This window comes from Capricornis sumatraensis, chromosome X (genome assembly GCF_032405125.1).
Source record: "Capricornis sumatraensis isolate serow.1 chromosome X, serow.2, whole genome shotgun sequence".
NCBI classification, from domain to species: Eukaryota; Metazoa; Chordata; class Mammalia; order Artiodactyla; family Bovidae; genus Capricornis; species Capricornis sumatraensis.
The window spans coordinates 60,113,796-60,135,358 of NC_091092.1; positions in this window are offsets into that span (position 1 = coordinate 60,113,796).

Genomic DNA, 21,563 nt, shown 5'->3' on the forward strand with positions numbered 1-21,563 from the left:
AGCGTTACTGCTTGGGGCAGAGACTTGGATAACTGTGCTATTGAATGGTTTGCCTTGGAGACGAACAGAGATCATTCTGTCGTTTGTGAGATTGCGTCCAAGTACTGCATTTCGGACTCTTTTGTTGACTATGATGGCTACTCCATGTCTTCTGAGGAGTTCCTGCCCGCAGTACTAGATATAATGGTCATCTGAGTTAAATTCACCCATTCCAGTCCATTTTAGTTCGCTGATTCCTAGAATGTCGACGTTCACCCTTGCCATCTCTTGTTTGACCACTTCCAATTTGCCTTCAAATGAGATACCCCATACTCTTATATTTAAACCACAAAAACTTGCAGAGCTTGGACTACAAAAGATTTTTTTGGGGAAGAAGGTTTGACGACTGTAGTTATTTAGAAATACTAGGGGATGATGATTCATATAAGACCAGCTTTTACTCAGTCTCATGTTAATACTTGTATCAAAAGTCTCTGTCCTGACTTCTCTGGCTGTCCAGGGGTTAGGACTCCATGCTTTCACTGGAAGGGGAACCGGTTCAATCCCTGGTCAGGGAACTAAGATCCCACAAACTGCATGGTGCCCACCACCCAAAAAGATTATCCGTGTGTGGTGATCCTGTTTGTCTTCTGCACCGGGATTGGGCCACCTCCACTGCCCTGCCCTTGGGAACACACTGCTCTCACCAATTTCTTAGGAAAACAGTGGCCTAAGTGATATTTGGTCTGTTCCCTCCAAACATTATTTTAATCTTTGGGAGTGCTGGTTGTGGGTTTCAGTTGTATCAGCATTTTGTGCCTCCTGAGCACCTTTAGCTGACAGCAAAGGTGAGTGATGCAACAAAGCCCATTATGACATAAGTGGCCAGGATGTGATTTCTGCCTGCCTCTCTCAGGGGAACTATGACATTCACCACCCCCATGTGAAACCCTCTTCCCATCTGGGTTCTGGCAATCTAGACCCTAATGTCATTCCACACCCCAAACAATGGCAGTAACACCACACCACTACTCCTTGCCGCTGAGATCAATTGCTAAGCAGGGTTCGCCATCTTCAGTGCAGACTCCTGACCCAGTCCAGGCCTCTCCTCTCTGGCTAACTGGGGACCTCAGGGTCTGTCCCCCAATCTCTCGGGACCGCGCACCCCTCCCCACTCAGGTGCCCACCTCTTTTCTTCCTTCCCTCCCTTCCCATCAGAAAATTCACACACACACAAATATCATCTTCTCACCATTCGATGTTTATTTTAATCGCAGCCATCAGTTTACTATGTTAGTGTGAGAGTCAGTCTTTTCCTGGTTAACCATTGCTAAGAAAGCAGACCACTGGAGACACAATTCTAAACTGTCTGACCTTTTCTATTCAGTTACTGGCTGCCCAGGTTGTACTTCTCCAGGGTCTCTCATTCTGGGGTGGCTGAGCTTATCTTCTCTTTTGATTCTGCCTCCTTCTTTGACTCTGACTCCTAGTTTGGTACCTTTTGCGGCTTTGGTTCAGGTTCTCACGTGCACAGGAACGGAGAAAACAGTTTGCTTCTCTTGTTTTCTTCACCTTCTTCGACGGAGTGGCGTACGATCGGATTTTCTTTCTCAAGGTTCCTTTTAGAGGTCTTCTGACGCTCACGGTCATATTTCGTGCCTTGAAAGACAAAAGAAGGGTATGAGTTTTGAGGAAAGAGTATAACAACTGAGTTGGAAGGGAGATTTCATGAAAAGGGAGGTGGCCTGATGAGGACTTTTGCGCCAGGCAAGGGCAGTGTAGAGGTCTTGGGCACCAAAGTCAATGGAGAACCTGGGGAGTGTCGATGGAATCATCTTACCTTGACACTGCCTCTGTATCTCCGTTGCCAAAGGGTCTTCTTTCTTCCTTTCATGCTGGAAGCAAACCGCACTGCAACTCTTCTTGGCTGCCGTGGCTTCCTGGTTACCGTAGCCATGATGACACCATGAAGTGGCCTAACCCAGAATCTCTGCCTCTGACCTCCCTATATATACCTTCCCAGGACAATGAGGAGCCACACCCTTCACTCTGATTGGTCAGCTAGGCACTCCCCCAGCCAATGGTGGCTTTGGGGTCTTAGACATCACAATGTACCACTGTGCCCATCAACATGGGTTAGTGGGTGCTGAGGGAGGCCATGATACACCTTTCCCACCCTTGACCCCTCTGTGTGTTTGATTCTGGGGAGTGGTGATTCAGGGGCATGGTGTTTCTTCTCATGACCCTCAGACTTTCCTTCAGTGCCCTTTATTCTTGGACTTGGATGTCCCCCTTCCACACTCCTGCCCCCTCCATCCCTGTATGAACCTCTGCCAAACACTTTTCATCCCATTTCAGCACTTCAGAGTCCTCTAGTCACTTCATCTTTAGACCACCCTCTTCCTATCAGGGGTTCTTGAGGGGCTTAAGGAACTGAAGAACAAGCAGGTAATTAAGAACAGGTTGGAAGTTTTTTCTACTCCAATGAGCTTTAGAGACCCCAAGGCTTGGTGCATCTTCAGTCCCTTGCCCCAAGATCTATACACCGTCTCCATAAGATTACACTTCAGAGCAAAGAAAGTGTTAAATGCCTCCTCCACTAATATTGTTGGGGACACTTCAACTCTCATATTGAGGAGGGAAACTCACCTTGCCCCATCTACCAGAAATACATTCCCGATTTACAAAAAAATGAAGAAAAGAAAAGGAAGGTGCCCAAAGGCAAGAGTCCGTTTACCACTCTGCCCCTAACTCTTGAGTGAGTCACTTCCCCAGTGGGCCCACATTCACAGTGATCATCAGATAGGGCCCACTGTGGAGCTGACCAATAGCTGAGCAGGAGAAGTACCAGTAGGTACCTCATTGATAGTTGGTTGCTTATGGGCAGGGCCCAGGGTTGCACTGTCCAATCGCTAGGCAAGACCGGTTGCTGAGTAACAGGATGTGGAGTCATCAGGCACAGCAATGGCTACCTGCTAAGGGCTGTGCTCATGCTGCTCTGTTACCTAAGGAGACGTTGGGTCCAGTGTGCTTTACTCTGTTTAATTGACTCTGTTCCTAATCAGGATTTGATTTCACAGGCTTCTTTAACTTTGGTACATCATTCTTTTCATTGTATTGCCAGGCATGCCTGTGAGCCGTGCTCATCTATATGCCCCTCCCACAGCTGCCATATGATCACATGTGCCGCATATAGCATAGCTAATATTTCAAAGCCAACAAGAATGTGAAAGCCAGCCCACCTTGAGAACGACTTTGACAAACCTTAACCTCACAGTGATTCTTATTCTATGCACAGTGTAACAGAGCAGAGTGAGCACAGCCCTATGCCGTTCTCCATTGGTGTGCTTCTTTTCAACCCACCCTGTTCCTAGGCAACAGGTGTGGCTCAGCCTTGCTTGGTGCCTCAGGTGGCCCCATTTACAAGCCGCCAACTGTCAAGGAGTGGCCATTCATTGTCCTGCTCAGCTATTGATCAACACCTCAGTGGGCCCTGCCCACAGTTACTGTCAATGAGGGACCATTGGGGAAGTGATTAAGTAAGGGTGGTGTGGTGGTCATCAGGTGGAAAGTGAGAGAAGAGAGATTCTGGCATGCTTTTGGAGGGCCTGGAGATCACCCAACGTTGCGCCAGTGGGTGAGCTGGATGGTCCCAGGGAATAGACTGGGGACTACATCCTTTAGTGATTCAGAGCCCTCACTAAGTCCCTCCACTAGCCTTGGCCCAGGCCGTGAGGAGCGGTGAACCTCTCCCCCATCCCTGTCTCTGCAACTTAATAGCAGGTGGCCATCTTTCTGGGTCTCAGTCTGTGAGAACTGGTCTCCTCAGTTGGACAGCTTGAGGAGACAGGACCTATTGTGTTGGGTACCGGGCTCCATCGAGGATGAGAGCTGGGTAGAATATGGGAAGCTTGCCCTGAAGGAGCTGCCAATTGAAACCTGTTTCTGTTTGACCAGGATGGGACATTTCATGGGGAAAGTTGTTCCTTGAGACTTTGCCCTCTCTTGTCAGGACAGAAAATGACATCCATCTGATAGAGATATTTAGGAACATCATTACCTGACCATGACCTAACCTTAAGCACAAAGGGTGTGACACCACGAAGTCTCAAACAACTTACCACAACTTTCTCTAACCTGTGCTGTTAAACATACTTACTGAACACGTTCAGTAACTTTGGGTTCTTAGGGCAAGAGCCACCCTCATCCTTGTATGAATCTGTAATAAACCTTTCCCTGTCCCAAACTCAAACCTTAAGTTTTGATGGGCCTCATTCTGCATCAAGCACATGGACTGGCAATTTTGGTAACAACAATACTGTCTAAGGGCTGACTTTGCCTCTCTTAAACAACAGCAGAGACTGGCCAAGTGCTCACAGTCATCCATAATATACCCACTGATTTGGCTTGGCTAAGCTTTAACCAACCTTCTCTCCTCTGAACTTCAGCTTTCCCCCAAGCTTGAGCAAGCACTAAGCGTCAGACCTTTCTGGCTCCCTTAACAGCTCATTCTAAGAATCAGCTCACTACAGAAAGAAACACTTCCTGTCACACTGCTCCATCAAGCTGTCTGTTCATCCATCCCCACCTCTTGCCCCATCTCTCACAGACACACACACACACACACACATACACACACACACACAGATACACAAACTCACACACACACACACACACACACACACAGAGTTGTTGCTCACCCTGCTTATCCTTTCATGTTAAAGAAATATCATTTTCTCTTCCATTTTGAGACATGTTAAGAACGTGTGTTCAAAACATTCTCCCTATTGCAATCAGTTCTTTTCAGTCGTTCAGTTGTGCCCGACTCTGCCAGAGTCCAGCTCCAGCAGCCAGGGATTCAATCTGAAGGGAGGGATGGTGTCCGCGAGTAACCACGCAGCCTCTCAGTTTTCCTGGACTGCACATTTATTTCAAGTTTAAGGTTTTCTTTTATACTTTTACAAAAGCATTAGGTCAGAAGTTTGACATTTTCAGTTTTCTTATCACATTCAGATTGATTATCTCCATAAATCATTGTTGCTCTTCAAACAGAGTTCCTGCTTCAGCGATTCTCTCGGACTCAGCTTTACCATCTATTATCTACTTCCTCTTAATGTGTCCTATCGTTAACTTGTGATTATATTGTAACTCATGCTACATTCCTCCGTTTGTTTCTTATCTTTCTAAATCCTATTTGCCCCTAACATCCTGAGCTCACTATCTCTTAAAAAGGCTTCTAGCTATTAGTATCTTTAAATTTCCTAAATCTATCAGCTATAATAAAATAGGCTACCATTACAGCATTCCTTAAATCTTTAACTTCTAACTATTTAATTATTTCTAAGCTCTAAATTCAGTAAATGCCTTTGCCATAAACATTTTCCTCACAAATAGGCTTCAGATAGCAATCCCTCCCGTGGCCTCAAGCTGACCTCTTTGCTCATCCTGGAACACTCTTTTGTAAAAGTCCTTGAACAAATGTCAGGGATTAGCTTTATGAATTTTTCTCTGAGCACAGCTGCAGACAAGGCTTTCTGCCTTCTCGTGCTCCTCTCAAGAACATTAAGAACCTTAATGTTCCTTTGTAGTCAACTCAGCCAAGGAGAGGAAAGAAAAAGTCAGAATCACAAGGCCCAACTGCTTCATCCCAGGTCCGTGCTTGTGGGAGAAAGAGAGGGGCTTTGGGCCGTGCCTCCATTTTGTCAGTAACGCCTGACGTGGCTCCCGACATGACTCTGTGCAGCCCCATGGACTGCAGCACACCAGGCTTCCCTGTCCATCACCAACTCCCAGAGCTTGCTGAAACTCAAGTCCATCGAATCCCCGATGCCATCCAACCATCTCATCCTCTGTCATCTCCTTCTCCTCTGGCCTTCATTCCTTGCCAGCATCAGAATCTTTTCCAATGAGTCAGTTCTTTGCATCAGGTGGACAAAGAACTGGAGTTTCAGCTACAATGTCAGTCCTTCTAGTGAATAATCAGGATTGATTTCCGTTAGGGTTGACGGGTTTGATTTCCTTGCAGGCCAAGGGACTCTCAAGAAATCTGCTCTACCACCACAGTTCAAAAGCATCAATTATTCAGTCCTCAGCTGTCTTTATGGTTTAACAATCACATCCATATTCGGCTACTGAAAAAACCTTCGCTTTGACATACGGACCTCTGGCAGCAAAGTGATGTCTCTGCTTTTTGATATGCTTTCTGGGTCAGTCATGGCTTTTCTTCCATGGAGCAAGTGACTTTTAATTTCATGGCTGCAGTCAGCATCTGCTGTGATGTTGAAGCCCACGAAAATAAAGTCTGTCACTGTTTCCATTGTCTCCCCCTCTATTTGCCATAACATGATTGGACCGGATGCCATGACCTTGGTTTTTCGGATGTTGATTTAAGTTAGCTTTCTCTCTATCCTCTTTCACCCTCATCAAGATGGTCTTTGGTTTCTTTATGCTTTCTGCCTTAAGCGTGGTGTTGTCTGCATTTCTGAATTTATTCATATTTCTCCTGGCAATCTTCATTCCATCTTGTGCTTCATCCAATCTGATATTTACATGATGTACACTGAATATAAGTTAAGTAAGCAAGGTTACCATGTACAGCCTTGATGTACTCCTTTCCCAGTTTGGAACCAGTCATTGTTCCATGTCCAGTTCTAAATGTTGCTTCTTGACGTGCATACAGATTACTCAAGAGTCAGGGAAGTTGGTCAGGTATACCGATCTCTTTGAGTATTGCCCACAATTTGATGTGATCCACCAGTCAAATGCTGTGGCATAGTTGGCAAAGCAGAAGTAGATGTTTCTCTGGATGTCTCTTGCTTTTTCTATGAACCAACCGATGTTGGCAATTGCATCTCTTGTTCCTCTGCCTTTTCTCAATGCAGCTTAAACATCGGAATGTTCTTGGTCTACGTACTGTTGAAGCTTATCTTGGAGAATTTTCACCATTACTTTTGCTGTGTGGGCGATGGCCCTCTCACCATTGTCATGTCAAATAAAGTTCCTTCTCACATTAGTCTGCATTTGTTTTATTTAATGGCAAAAATAGACATAAATTCTTTGGTGTCATGTGTGTTTCCCCGTTAGTTCACTTCAGTCGCTCAGTCGTGTCCGTCTCTTTGTGACCCCATGAGTCACAGCACGCCAGGCCTCCCTGTCCATCACCAACTCTGCATTCAGATGCTTATATCTTTGCTTTTCTCCTTTGCTTTTTGCTCCTCTTCTTTTTACAGCTATTTGTAAGGCCTCCCCAGACAGCCATTGTGCTTTTTTGCATTTCTTTTCCATGGGGGTGGTCTTGATCCCTGCCTCCTGTACAATGTCACCAACCTCATTCCATAGTTCATCAGGCACTCTATCTATCAGATCTGGGCCCTTAAATCTATTTCTCACTTCCACTGCATAAGCATAAGGGATTTGATTGAAGTCCTACCTGAATGCTCTAGTGGTTTTTCCCTATTTTCTTCCATTTGAGTCTGGATTTGGTAATAAGGAGTTCATGACCTGAGCCACAGTCTGCTCCTGGTCTTGTTTTTGTTGACTGTATAGAGCTTCTCCATCTTTGGCGGCAAAGGATATAATCAATCTGATTTCGGTGTTGACCATCTGGTGATGTCCATGTGTAGAGTCTTACTTGTGTTGTTGGAAGAGGGTATTTGCTGTGACCAGTGCATTTTCTTGGCGAAACTCTATTAGTCTTTGCCCTGCTTCATTCTGCACTCCAAGGCCAAATTTGCCTGTTGCTCCAGGTGTTTCTTGACTTCCTACTTTTGCATTCCAGACCCCTCTAATGAAAAGGACATCTTTTTGGGGGGTTCGTTCTAAAAGGTCTTGTAGGTCTTCATAAAACCGTTCAACTTCAGTTTCTTCAGCGTTACTGCTTGGGGCAGAGACTTGGATAACTGTGCTATTGAATGGTTTGCCTTGGAGACGAACAGAGATCATTCTGTCGTTTGTGAGATTGCGTCCAAGTACTGCATTTCGGACTCTTTTGTTGACTATGATGGCTACTCCATGTCTTCTGAGGAGTTCCTGCCCGCAGTAGTAGATATAATGGTCATCTGAGTTAAATTCACCCACTCCAGTCCATTTTAGTTCGCTGATTCCTAGAATGTCGACGTTCACCCTTGCCATCTCTTGTTTGACCACTTCCAATTTGCCTTCAAATGAGATACCCCGTACTCTTATATTTAAACCACAAAAACTTGCAGAGCTTGGACTACAAAAGATTTTTTGGGGGAAGAAGGTTTGACGACTGTAGTTATTTAGAAATACTAGGGGATGATGATTCATATAAGACCAGCTTTTACTCAGTCTCATGTTAATACTTGTATCAAAAGTCTCTGTCCTGACTTCTCTGGCTGTCCAGGGGTTAGGACTCCATGCTTTCACTGGAAGGGGAACCGGTTCAATCCCTGGTCAGGGAACTAAGATCCCACAAACTGCATGGTGCCCACCACCCAAAAAGATTATCCGTGTGTGGTGATCCTGTTTGTCTTCTGCACCGGGATTGGGCCACCTCCACTGCCCTGCCCTTGGGAACACACTGCTCCCACCAATTTCTTAGGAAAACAGTGGCCTAAGTGATATTTGGTCTGTTCCCTCCAAACATTATTTTAATCTTTGGGAGTGCTGGTTGTGGGTTTCAGTTGTATCAGCATTTTGTGCCTCCTGAGCACCTTTAGCTGACAGCAAAGGTGAGTGATGCAACAAAGCCCATTATGACATAAGTGGCCAGGATGTGATTTCTGCCTGCCTCTCTCAGGGGAACTATGACATTCACCATCCCCATGTGAAACCCTCTTCCCATCTGGGTTCTGGCAATCTAGACCCTAATGTCATTCCACACCCCAAACAATGGCAGTAACACCACACCACTACTCCTTGCCGCTGAGATCAATTGCTAAGCAGGGTTCGCCATCTTCAGTGCAGACTCCTGACCCAGTCCAGGCCTCTCCTCTCTGGCTAACTGGGGACCTCAGGGTCTGTCCCCCAATCTCTCGGGACCGCACACCCCTCCCCACTCAGGTGCCCACCTCTTTTCTTCCTTCCCTCCCTTCCCATCAGAAAATTCACACACACACAAATATCATCTTCTCACCATTCGATGTTTATTTTAATCGCAGCCATCAGTTTACTATGTTAGTGTGAGAGTCAGTCTTTTCCTGGTTAACCATTGCTAAGAAAGCAGACCACTGGAGACACAATTCTAAACTGTCTGACCTTTTCTATTCAGTTACTGGCTGCCCAGGTTGTACTTCTCCAGGGTCTCTCATTCTGGGGTGGCTGAGCTTATCTTCTCTTTTGATTCTGCCTCCTTCTTTGACTCTGACTCCTAGTTTGGTACCTTTTGCGGCTTTGGTTCAGGTTCTCACGTGCACAGGAACGGAGAAAACAGTTTGCTTCTCTTGTTTTCTTCACCTTCTTCGACGGAGTGGCGTACGATCGGATTTTCTTTCTCAAGGTTCCTTTTAGAGGTCTTCTGACGCTCACGGTCATATTTCGTGCCTTGAAAGACAAAAGAAGGGTATGAGTTTTGAGGAAAGAGTATAACAACTGAGTTGGAAGGGAGATTTCATGAAAAGGGAGGTGGCCTGATGAGGACTTTTGCGCCAGGCAAGGGCAGTGTAGAGGTCTTGGGCACCAAAGTCAATGGAGAACCTGGGGAGTGTCGATGGAATCATCTTACCTTGACACTGCCTCTGTATCTCCGTTGCCAAAGGGTCTTCTTTCTTCCTTTCATGCTGGAAGCAAACCGCACTGCAACTCTTCTTGGCTGCCGTGGCTTCCTGGTTACCGTAGCCATGATGACACCATGAAGTGGCCTAACCCAGAATCTCTGCCTCTGACCTCCCTGTATATACCTTCCCAGGACAATGAGGAGCCACACCCTTCACTCTGATTGGTCAGCTAGGCACTCCCCCAGCCAATGGTGGCTTTGGGGTCTTAGACATCACAATGTACCACTGTGCCCATCAACATGGGTTAGTGGGTGCTGAGGGAGGCCATGATACACCTTTCCCACCCTTGACCCCTCTGTGTGTTTGATTCTGGGGAGTGGTGATTCAGGGGCATGGTGTTTCTTCTCATGACCCTCAGACTTTCCTTCAGTGCCCTTTATTCTTGGACTTGGATGTCCCCCTTCCACACTCCTGCCCCCTCCATCCCTGTATGAACCTCTGCCAAACACTTTTCATCCCATTTCAGCACTTCAGAGTCCTCTAGTCACTTCATCTTTAGACCACCCTCTTCCTATCAGGGGTTCTTGAGGGGCTTAAGGAACTGAAGAACAAGCAGGTAATTAAGAACAGGTTGGAAGTTTTTTCTACTCCAATGAGCTTTAGAGACCCCAAGGCTTGGTGCATCTTCAGTCCCTTGCCCCAAGATCTATACACCGTCTCCATAAGATTACACTTCAGAGCAAACAAAGTGTTAAATGCCTCCTCCACTAATATTGTTGGGGACACTTCAACACTCATATTGAGGAGGGAAACTCACCTTGCCCCATCTACCAGAAATACATTCCCGATTTACAAAAAAATGAAGAAAAGAAAAGGAAGGTGCCCAAAGGCAAGAGTCCGTTTACCACTCTGCCCCTAACTCTTGAGTGAGTCACTTCCCCAGTGGGCCCACATTAACAGTGATCATCAGATAGGGCCCACTGTGGAGCTGACCAATAGCTGAGCAGGAGAAGTACCAGTAGGTACCTCATTGATAGTTGGTTGCTTATGGGCAGGGCCCAGGGTTGCACTGTCCAATCGCTAGGCAAGACCGGTTGCTTAGTAACAGGATGTGGAGTCATCAGGCACAGCAATGGCTACCTGCTAAGGGCTGTGCTCATGCTGCTCTGTTACCTAAGGGGACGTTGGGTCCAGTGTGCTTTACTCTATTTAATTGACTCTGTTCCTAATCAGGATTTGATTTCACAGGCTTCTTTAACTTTGGTACATCATTCTTTTCATTGTATTGCCAGGCATGCCTGTGAGCCGTGCTCATCTATATGCCCCTCCCACAGCTGCCACATGATCACATGTGCCGCATATAGCATAGCTAATATTTCAAAGCCAACAAGAATGTGAAAGCCAGCCCACCTTGAGAACGACTTTGACAAACCTTAACCTCACAGTGATTCTTATTCTATGCACAGTGTAACAGAGCAGAGTGAGCACAGCCCTATGCAGTTCGCCATTGGTGTGCTTCTTTTCAACCCACCCTGTTCCTAGGCAACAGGTGTGGCTCAGCCTTGCTTGGTGCCTCAGGTGGCCCCATTTACAAGCCGCCAACTGTTAAGGAGTGGCCATTCATCGTCCTGCTCAGCTATTGATTAACACCTCAGTAGGCCCTGCCCACAGTTACTGTCAATGAGGGACCATTGGGGAAGTGATTAAGTAAGGGTGGTGTGGTGGTCATCAGGTGGAAAGTGAGAGAAGAGAGATTCTGGCATGCTTTTGGAGGGCCTGGAGATCACCCAACGTTGCGCCAGTGGGTGAGCTGGATGGTCCCAGGGAATAGACTGGGGACTACATCCTTTAGTGATTCAGAGCCCTCACTAAGTCCCTCCACTAGCCTTGGCCCAGGCCGTGAGGAGCGGTGAACCTCTCCCCCATCCCTGTCTCTGCAACTTAATAGCAGGTGGCCATCTTTCTGGGTCTCAGTCTGTGAGAACTGGTCTCCTCAGTTGGACAGCTTGAGGAGACAGGACCTATTGTGTTGGGTACCTGGCTCCATCGAGGATGAGAGCTGGGTAGAATATGGGAAGCTTGCCCTGAAGGAGCTGCCAACTGAAACCTGTTTCTGTTTGACCAGGATGGGACATTTCATGGGGAAAGTTGTTCCTTGAGACTTTGCCCTCTCTTGTCAGGACAGAAAATGACATCCATCTGATAGAGATATTTAGGAACATCATTACCTGACCATGACCTAACCTTAAGCACAAAGGGTGTGACACCACGAAGTCTCAAACAACTTACCACAACTTTCTCTAACCTTTGCTGTTAAACATACTTACTGAACACGTTCAGTAACTTTGGGTTCTTAGGGCAAGAGCCACCCTCATCCTTGTATGAATCTGTAATAAACCTTTCCCTGTCCCAAACTCAAACCTTAAGTTTTGATGGGCCTCATTCTGCATCAAGCACATGGACTGGCAATTTTGGTAACAACAATACTGTCTAAGGGCTGACTTTGCCTCTCTTAAACAACAGCAGAGACTGGCCAAGTGCTCACAGTCATCCATAATATACCCACTGATTTGGCTTGGCTAAGCTTTAACCAACCTTCTCTCCTCTGAACTTCAGCTTTCCCCCAAGCTTGAGCAAGCACTAAGCGTCAGACCTTTCTGGCTCCCTTAACAGCTCATTCTAAGAATCAGCTCACTACAGAAAGAAACACTTCCTGTCACACTGCTCCATCAAGCTGTCTGTTCATCCATCCCCACCTCTTGCCCCATCTCTCACAGACCCACACACACACACACACACATACAGACACACACACAGATACACAAACTCACACACACACACACACACACAGAGTTGTTGCTCACCCTGCTTATCCTTTCATGTTAAAGAAATATCATTTTCTCTTCCATTTTGAGACATGTTAAGAACGTGTGTTCAAAACATTCTCCCTATTGCAATCAGTTCTTTTCAGTCGTTCAGTTGTGCCCGACTCTGCCAGAGTCCAGCTCCAGCAGCCAGGGATTCAATCTGAAGGGAGGGATGGTGTCCGCGAGTAACGACGCAGCCTCTCAGTTTTCCTGGACTGCACATTTATTTCAAGTTTAAGGTTTTCTTTTATACTTTTACAAAAGCATTAGGTCAGAAGTTTGACATTTTCAGTTTTCTTATCATATTCAGATTTATTATCTCCATAAATCATTGTTGCTCTTCAAACAGAGTTCCTGCTTCAGCGATTCTCTCGGACTCAGCTTTACCATCTATTATCTACTTCCTCTTAATGTGTCCTATCGTTAACTTGTGATTATATTGTAACTCATGCTACATTCCTCCGTTTGTTTCTTATCTTTCTAAATCCTATTTGCCCCTAACATCCTGAGCTCACTATCTCTTAAAAAGGCTTCTAGCTATTAGTATCTTTAAATTTCCTAAATCTATCAGCTATAATAAAATATGCTACCCTTACAGCGTTCCTTAAATCTTTAACTTCTAACTATTTAATTATTTCTAAGCTCTAAATTCAGTAAATGCCTTTGCCGTAAACATTTTCCTCACAAATAGGCTTCAGATAGCAATCCCTCCCGTGGCCTCAAGCTGACCTCTTTGCTCATCCTGGAACACTCTTTTGTAAAAGTCCTTGAACAAATGTCAGGGATTAGCTTTATGAATTTTTCTCTGAGCACAGCTGCAGACAAGGCTTTCTGCCTTCTCGTGCTCCTCTCAAGAACATTAAGAACCTTAATGTTCCTTTGTAGTCAACTCAGCCAAGGAGAGGAAAGAAAAAGTCAGAATCACAAGGCCCAACTGCTTCATCCCAGGTCCGTGCTTGTGGGAGAAAGAGAGGGGCTTTGGGCCGTGCCTCCATTTTGTCAGTAACGCCTGACATGGCTCCCGACATGACTCTGTGCAGCCCCATGGACTGCAGCACACCAGGCTTCCCTGTCCATCACCAACTCCCAGAGCTTGCTGAAACTCAAGTCCATCGAATCCCCGATGCCATGCAACCATCTCATCCTCTGTCATCTCCTTCTCCTCTGGCCTTCATTCCTTGCCAGCATCAGAATCTTTTCCAATGAGTCAGTTCTTTGCATCAGGTGGACAAAGAACTGGAGTTTCAGCTACAATGTCAGTCCTTCTAGTGAATAATCAGGATTGATTTCCGTTAGGGTTGACGAGTTTGATTTCCTTGCAGGCCAAGGGACTCTCAAGAATCTTCTCTACCACCACAGTTCAAAAGCATCAATTATTCAGTCCTCAGCTGTCTTTATGGTTTAACAATCACATCCATATTCGGCTACTGAAACAACCTTCGCTTTGACATACGGACCTCTGGCAGCAAAGTGATGTCTCTGCTTTTTGATATGCTTTCTGGGTCAGTCATGGCTTTTCTTCCATGGAGCAAGTGACTTTTAATTTCATGGCTGCAGTCAGCATCTGCTGTGATGTTGAAGCCCACGAAAATAAAGTCTGTCACTGTTTCCATTGTCTCCCCCCCTATTTGCCATAACATGAGTGGACCGGATGCCATGACCTTGGTTTTTCGGATGTTGATTTAAGTTAGCTTTCTCTCTATCCTCTTTCACCCTCATCAAGATGGTCTTTGGTTTCTTTATGCTTTCTGCCTTAAGCGTGGTGTTGTCTGCATTTCTGAATTTATTCATATTTCTCCTGGCAATCTTCATTCCATCTTGTGCTTCATCCAATCTGATATTTACATGATGTACACTGAATATAAGTTAAGTAAGCAAGGTTACAATGTACAGCCTTGATGTACTCCTTTCCCAGTTTGGAACCAGTCATTGTTCCATGTCCAGTTCTAAATGTTGCTTCTTGACGTGCATACAGATTTCTCAAGAGTCAGGGAAGTTGGTCAGGTATACCGATCTCTTTGAGTATTGCCCACAATTTGATGTGATCCACCAGTCAAATGCTGTGGCATAGTTGGCAAAGCAGAAGTAGATGTTTCTCTGGATGTCTCTTGCTTTTTCTATGAACCAACCGATGTTGGCAATTGCATCTCTTGTTCCTCTGCCTTTTCTCAATGCAGCTTAAACATTGGAATGTTCTTGGTCTATGTACTGTTGAAGCTTATCCTGGAGAATTTTCACCATTACTTTTGCTGTGTGGGCGATGGTCCTCTCACCATTGTCGTGTCAAATACAGTTCCTTCTCACATTAGTCTGCATTTGTATTATTTAATGGCAAAAATAGACATAAATTCTTTGGTGTCATGTGTGTTTCCCCGTTAGTTCGCTTCAGTCGCTCAGTCGTGTCCGACTCTTTGTGACCCCATGAGTCACAGCACGCCAGGCCTCCCTGTCCATCACCAACTCTGCATTCAGATGCTTATATCTTTGCTTTTCTCCTTTGCTTTTTGCTCCTCTTCTTTTCACAGCTATTTGTAAGGCCTCCCCAGACAGCCATTGTGCTTTTTTGCATTTCTTTTCCATGGGGGTGGTCTTGATCCCTGCCTCCTGTACAATGTCACCAACCTCATTCCATAGTTCATCAGGCACTCTATCTATCAGATCTGGGCCCTTAAATCTATTTCTCACTTCCACTGCATAATCATAAGGGATTTGATTGAAGTCATACCTGAATGCTCTAGTGGTTTTTCCCTATTTTCTTCCATTTGAGTCTGGATTTGGTAATAAGGAGTTCATGACCTGAGCCACAGTCTGCTCCTGGTCTTGTTTTTGTTGACTGTATAGAGCTTCTCCATCTTTGGCGGCAAAGGATATAATCAATCTGATTTCGGTGTTGACCATCTGGTGATGTCCATGTGTAGAGTCTTACTTGTGTTGTTGGAAGAGGGTATTTGCTGTGACCAGTGCATTTTCTTGGCGAAACTCTATTAGTCTTTGCCCTGCTTCATTCTGCACTCCAAGGCCAAATTTGCCTGTTGCTCCAGGTGTTTCTTGACTTCCTACTTTTGCATTCCAGACCCCTCTAATGAAAAGGACATCTTTTTGGGGGGTTCGTTCTGAAAGGTCTTGTAGGTCTTCATAAAACCGTTCAACTTCAGTTTCTTCAGCGTTACTGCTTGGGGCATAGACTTGGATAACTGTGCTATTGAATGGTTTGCCTTGGAGATGAACAGAGATCATTCTGTCGTTTGTGAGACTGCGTCCAAGTACTGCATTTCAGACTCTTTTGTTGACTATGATGGCTACTCCATGTCTTCTGAGGAGTTCCTGCCCGCAGTGCTAGATATCATGGTCATCTGAGTTAAATTCACCCATTCCAGTCCATTTTAGTTCGCTGATTCCTAGAATGTCGATGTTCACCCTTGCCATCTCTTGTTTGACCACTTCCAATTTGCCTTCAAATGAGATACCCCATACTCTTATATTTAAACCACAAAAACTTGCAGAGCTTGGACTACAAAAGATTTTTTGGGGGAAGAAGGTTTGACGACTGTAGTTATTTAGAAATACTAGGGGATGATGATTCATATAAGACCAGCTTTTACTCAGTCTCATGTTAATACTTGTATCAAAAGTCTCTGTCCTGACTTCTCTGGCTGTCCAGGGGTTAGGACTCCATGCTTTCACTGGAAGGGGAACCGGTTCAATCCCTGGTCAGGGAACTAAGATCCCACAAACTGCATGGTGCCCACCACCCAAAAAGATTATCCGTGTGTGGTGATCCTGTTTGTCTTCTGCACCGGGATTGGGCCACCTCCACTGCCCTGCCCTTGGGAACACACTGCTCCCACCAATTTCTTAGGAAAACAGTGGCCTAAGTGATATTTGGTCTGTTCCCTCCAAACATTATTTTAATCTTTGGGAGTGCTGGTTGTGGGTTTCAGTTGTATCAGCATTTTGTGCCTCCTGAGCACCTTTAGCTGACAGCAAAGGTGAGTGATGCAACAAAGCCCATGATGACATAAGTGGCCAGGATGTGATTTCTGCCTGCCTCTCTCAGGGGAACTATGACATTCACCATCCCCATGTGAAACCCTCTTCCCATCTGGGTTCTGGCCATCTAGACCCTAATGTCATTCCACACCCCAAACAATGGCAGTAACACCACACCACTACTCCTTGCCGCTGAGATCAATTGCTAAGCAGGGTTCGCCATCTTCAGTGCAGACTCCTGACCCAGTCCAGGCCTCTCCTCTCTGGCTAACTGGGGACCTCAGGGTCTGTCCCCCAATCTCTCGGGACCGCGCACCCCTCCCCACTCAGGTGCCCACCTCTTTTCTTCCTTCCCTCCCTTCCCATCAGAAAATTCACACACACACAAATATCATCTTCTCACCATTCGATGTTTATTTTAATCGCAGCCATCAGTTTACTATGTTAGTGTGAGAGTCAGTCTTTTCCTGGTTAACCATTGCTAAGAAAGCAGACCACTGGAGACACAATTCTAAACTGTCTGACCTTTTCTATTCAGTTACTGGCTGCCCAGGTTGTACTTCTCCAGGGTCTCTCATTCTGGGGTGGCTGAGCTTATCTTCTCTTTTGATTCTGCCTCCTTCTTTGACTCTGACTCCTAGTTTGGTACCTTTTGCGGCTTTGGTTCAGGTTCTCACGTGCACAGGAACGGAGAAAACAGTTTGCTTCTCTTGTTTTCTTCACCTTCTTCGACGGAGTGGCGTACGATCGGATTTTCTTTCTCAAGGTTCCTTTTAGAGGTCTTCTGACGCTCACGGTCATATTTCGTGCCTTGAAAGACAAAAGAAGGGTATGAGTTTTGAGGAAAGAGTATAACAACTGAGTTGGAAGGGAGATTTCATGAAAAGGGAGGTGGCCTGATGAGGACTTTTGCGCCAGGCAAGGGCAGTGTAGAGGTCTTGGGCACCAAAGTCAATGGAGAACCTGGGGAGTGTCGATGGAATCATCTTACCTTGACACTGCCTCTGTATCTCCGTTGCCAAAGGGTCTTCTTTCTTCCTTTCATGCTGGAAGCAAACCGCACTGCAACTCTTCTTGGCTGCCGTGGCTTCCTGGTTACCATAGCCATGATGACACCATGAAGTGGCCTAACCCAGAATCTCTGCCTCTGACCTCCCTATATATACCTTCCCAGGACAATGAGGAGCCACACCCTTCACTCTGATTGGTCAGCTAGGCACTCCCCCAGCCAATGGTGGCTTTGGGGTCTTAGACATCACAATGTACCACTGTGCCCATCAACATGGGTTAGTGGGTGCTGAGGGAGGCCATGATACACCTTTCCCACCCTTGACCCCTCTGTGTGTTTGATTCTGGGGAGTGGTGATTCAGGGGCATGGTGTTTCTTCTCATGACCCTCAGACTTTCCTTCAGTGCCCTTTATTCTTGGACTTGGATGTCCCCCTTCCACACTCCTGCCCCCTCCATCCCTGTATGAACCTCTGCCAAACACTTTTCATCCCATTTCAGCACTTCAGAGTCCTCTAGTCACTTCATCTTTAGACCACCCTCTTCCTATCAGGGGTTCTTGAGGGGCTTAAGGAACTGAAGAACAAGCAGGTAATTAAGAACAGGTTGGAAGTTTTTTCTACTCCAATGAGCTTTAGAGACCCCAAGGCTTGGTGCATCTTCAGTCCCTTGCCCCAAGATCTATACACCGTCTCCATAAGATTACACTTCAGAGCAAAGAAAGTGTTAAATGCCTCCTCCACTAATATTGTTGGGGACACTTCAACTCTCATATTGAGGAGGGAAACTCACCTTGCCCCATCTACCAGAAATACATTCCCGATTTACAAAAAAATGAAGAAAAGAAAAGGAAGGTGCCCAAAGGCAAGAGTCCGTTTACCACTCTGCCCCTAACTCTTGAGTGAGTCACTTCCCCAGTGGGCCCACATTAACAGTGATCATCAGATAGGGCCCACTGTGGAGCTGACCAATAGCTGAGCAGGAGAAGTACCAGTAGGTACCTCATTGATAGTTGGTTGCTTATGGGCAGGGCCCAGGGTTGCACTGTCCAATCGCTAGGCAAGACCAGTTGCTTAGTAACAGGATGTGGAGTCATCAGGCACAGCAATGGCTACCTGCTAAGGGCTGTGCTCATGCTGCTCTGTTACCTAAGGGGACGTTGGGTCCAGTGTGCTTTACTCTATTTAATTGACTCTGTTCCTAATCAGGATTTGATTTCACAGGCTTCTTTAACTTTGGTACATCATTCTTTTCATTGTATTGCCAGGCATGCCTGTGAGCCGTGCTCATCTATATGCCCCTCCCACAGCTGCCACATGATCACATGTGCCGCATATAGCATAGCTAATATTTCAAAGCCAACAAGAATGTGAAAGCCAGCCCACCTTGAGAACGACTTTGACAAACCTTAACCTCACAGTGATTCTTATTCTATGCACAGTGTAACAGAGCAGAGTGAGCACAGCCCTATGCAGTTCGCCATTGGTGTGCTTCTTTTCAACCCACCCTGTTCCTAGGCAACAGGTGTGGCTCAGCCTTGCTTGGTGCCTCAGGTGGCCCCATTTACAAGCCGCCAACTGTTAAGGAGTGGCCATTCATCGTCCTGCTCAGCTATTGATTAACACCTCAGTAGGCCCTGCCCACAGTTACTGTCAATGAGGGACCATTGGGGAAGTGATTAAGTAAGGGTGGTGTGGTGGTCATCAGGTGGAAAGTGAGAGAAGAGAGATTCTGGCATGCTTTTGGAGGGCCTGGAGATCACCCAACGTTGCGCCAGTGGGTGAGCTGGATGGTCCCAGGGAATAGACTGGGGACTACATCCTTTAGTGATTCAGAGCCCTCACTAAGTCCCTCCACTAGCCTTGGCCCAGGCCGTGAGGAGCGGTGAACCTCTCCCCCATCCCTGTCTCTGCAACTTAATAGCAGGTGGCCATCTTTCTGGGTCTCAGTCTGTGAGAACTGGTCTCCTCAGTTGGACAGCTTGAGGAGACAGGACCTATTGTGTTGGGTACCTGGCTCCATCGAGGATGAGAGCTGGGTAGAATATGGGAAGCTTGCCCTGAAGGAGCTGCCAATTGAAACCTGTTTCTGTTTGACCAGGATGGGACATTTCATGGGGAAAGTTGTTCCTTGAGACTTTGCCCTCTCTTGTCAGGACAGAAAATGACATCCATCTGATAGAGATATTTAGGAACATCATTACCTGACCATGACCTAACCTTAAGCACAAAGGGTGTGACACCACGAAGTCTCAAACAACTTACCACAACTTTCTCTAACCTTTGCTGTTAAACATACTTACTGAACACGTTCAGTAACTTTGGGTTCTTAGGGCAAGAGCCACCCTCATCCTTGTATGAATCTGTAATAAACCTTTCCCTGTCCCAAACTCAAACCTTAAGTTTTGATGGGCCTCATTCTGCATCAAGCACATGGACTGGCAATTTTGGTAACAACAATACTGTCTAAGGGCTGACTTTGCCTCTCTTAAACAACAGCAGAGACTGGCCAAGTGCTCACAGTCATCCATAATATACCCACTGATTTGGCTTGGCTAAGCTTTAACCAACCTTCTCTCCTCTGAACTTCAGCTTTCCCCCAAGCTTGAGCAAGCACTAAGCGTCAGACCTTTCTGGCTCCCTTAACAGCTCATTCTAAGAATCAGCTCACTACAGAAAGAAACACTTCCTGTCACACTGCTCCATCAAGCTGTCTGTTCATCCATCCCCACCTCTTGCCCCATCTCTCACAGACACACACACACACACACACATACACACACACACACAGATACACAAACTCACACACACACACACACACACACACACACAGAGTTGTTGCTCACCCTGCTTATCCTTTCATGTTAAAGAAATATCATTTTCTCTTCCATTTTGAGACATGTTAAGAACGTGTGTTCAAAACATTCTCCCTATTGCAATCAGTTCTTTTCAGTCGTTCAGTTGTGCCCGACTCTGCCAGAGTCCAGCTCCAGCAGCCAGGGATTCAATCTGAAGGGAGGGATGGTGTCCGCGAGTAACCACGCAGCCTCTCAGTTTTCCTGGACTGCACATTTATTTCAAGTTTAAGGTTTTCTTTTATACTTTTACAAAAGCATTAGGTCAGAAGTTTGACATTTTCAGTTTTCTTATCACATTCAGATTGATTATCTCCATAAATCATTGTTGCTCTTCAAACAGAGTTCCTGCTTCAGCGATTCTCTCGGACTCAGCTTTACCATCTATTATCTACTTCCTCTTAATGTGTCCTATCGTTAACTTGTGATTATATTGTAACTCATGCTACATTCCTCCGTTTGTTTCTTATCTTTCTAAATCCTATTTGCCCCTAACATCCTGAGCTCACTATCTCTTAAAAAGGCTTCTAGCTATTAGTATCTTTAAATTTCCTAAATCTATCACCTATAATAAAATATGCTACCATTACAGCATTCCTTAAATCTTTAACTTCTAACTATTTAATTATTTCTAAGCTCTAAATTCAGTAAATGCCTTTGCCATAAACATTTTCCTCACAAATAGGCTTCAGATAGCAATCCCTCCCGTGGCCTCAAGCTGACCTCTTTGCTCATCCTGGAACACTCTTTTGTAAAAGTCCTTGAACAAATGTCAGGGATTAGCTTTATGAATTTTTCTCTGAGCACAGCTGCAGACAAGGCTTTCTGCCTTCTCGTGCTCCTCTCAAGAACATTAAGAACCTTAATGTTCCTTTGTAGTCAACTCAGCCAAGGAGAGGAAAGAAAAAGTCAGAATCACAAGGCCCAACTGCTTCATCCCAGGTCCGTGCTTGTGGGAGAAAGAGAGGGGCTTTGGGCCGTGCCTCCATTTTGTCAGTAACGCCTGACGTGGCTCCCGACATGACTCTGTGCAGCCCCATGGACTGCAGCACACCAGGCTTCCCTGTCCATCACCAACTCCCAGAGCTTGCTGAAACTCAAGTCCATCGAATCCCCGATGCCATCCAACCATCTCATCCTCTGTCATCTCCTTCTCCTCTGGCCTTCATTCCTTGCCAGCATCAGAAT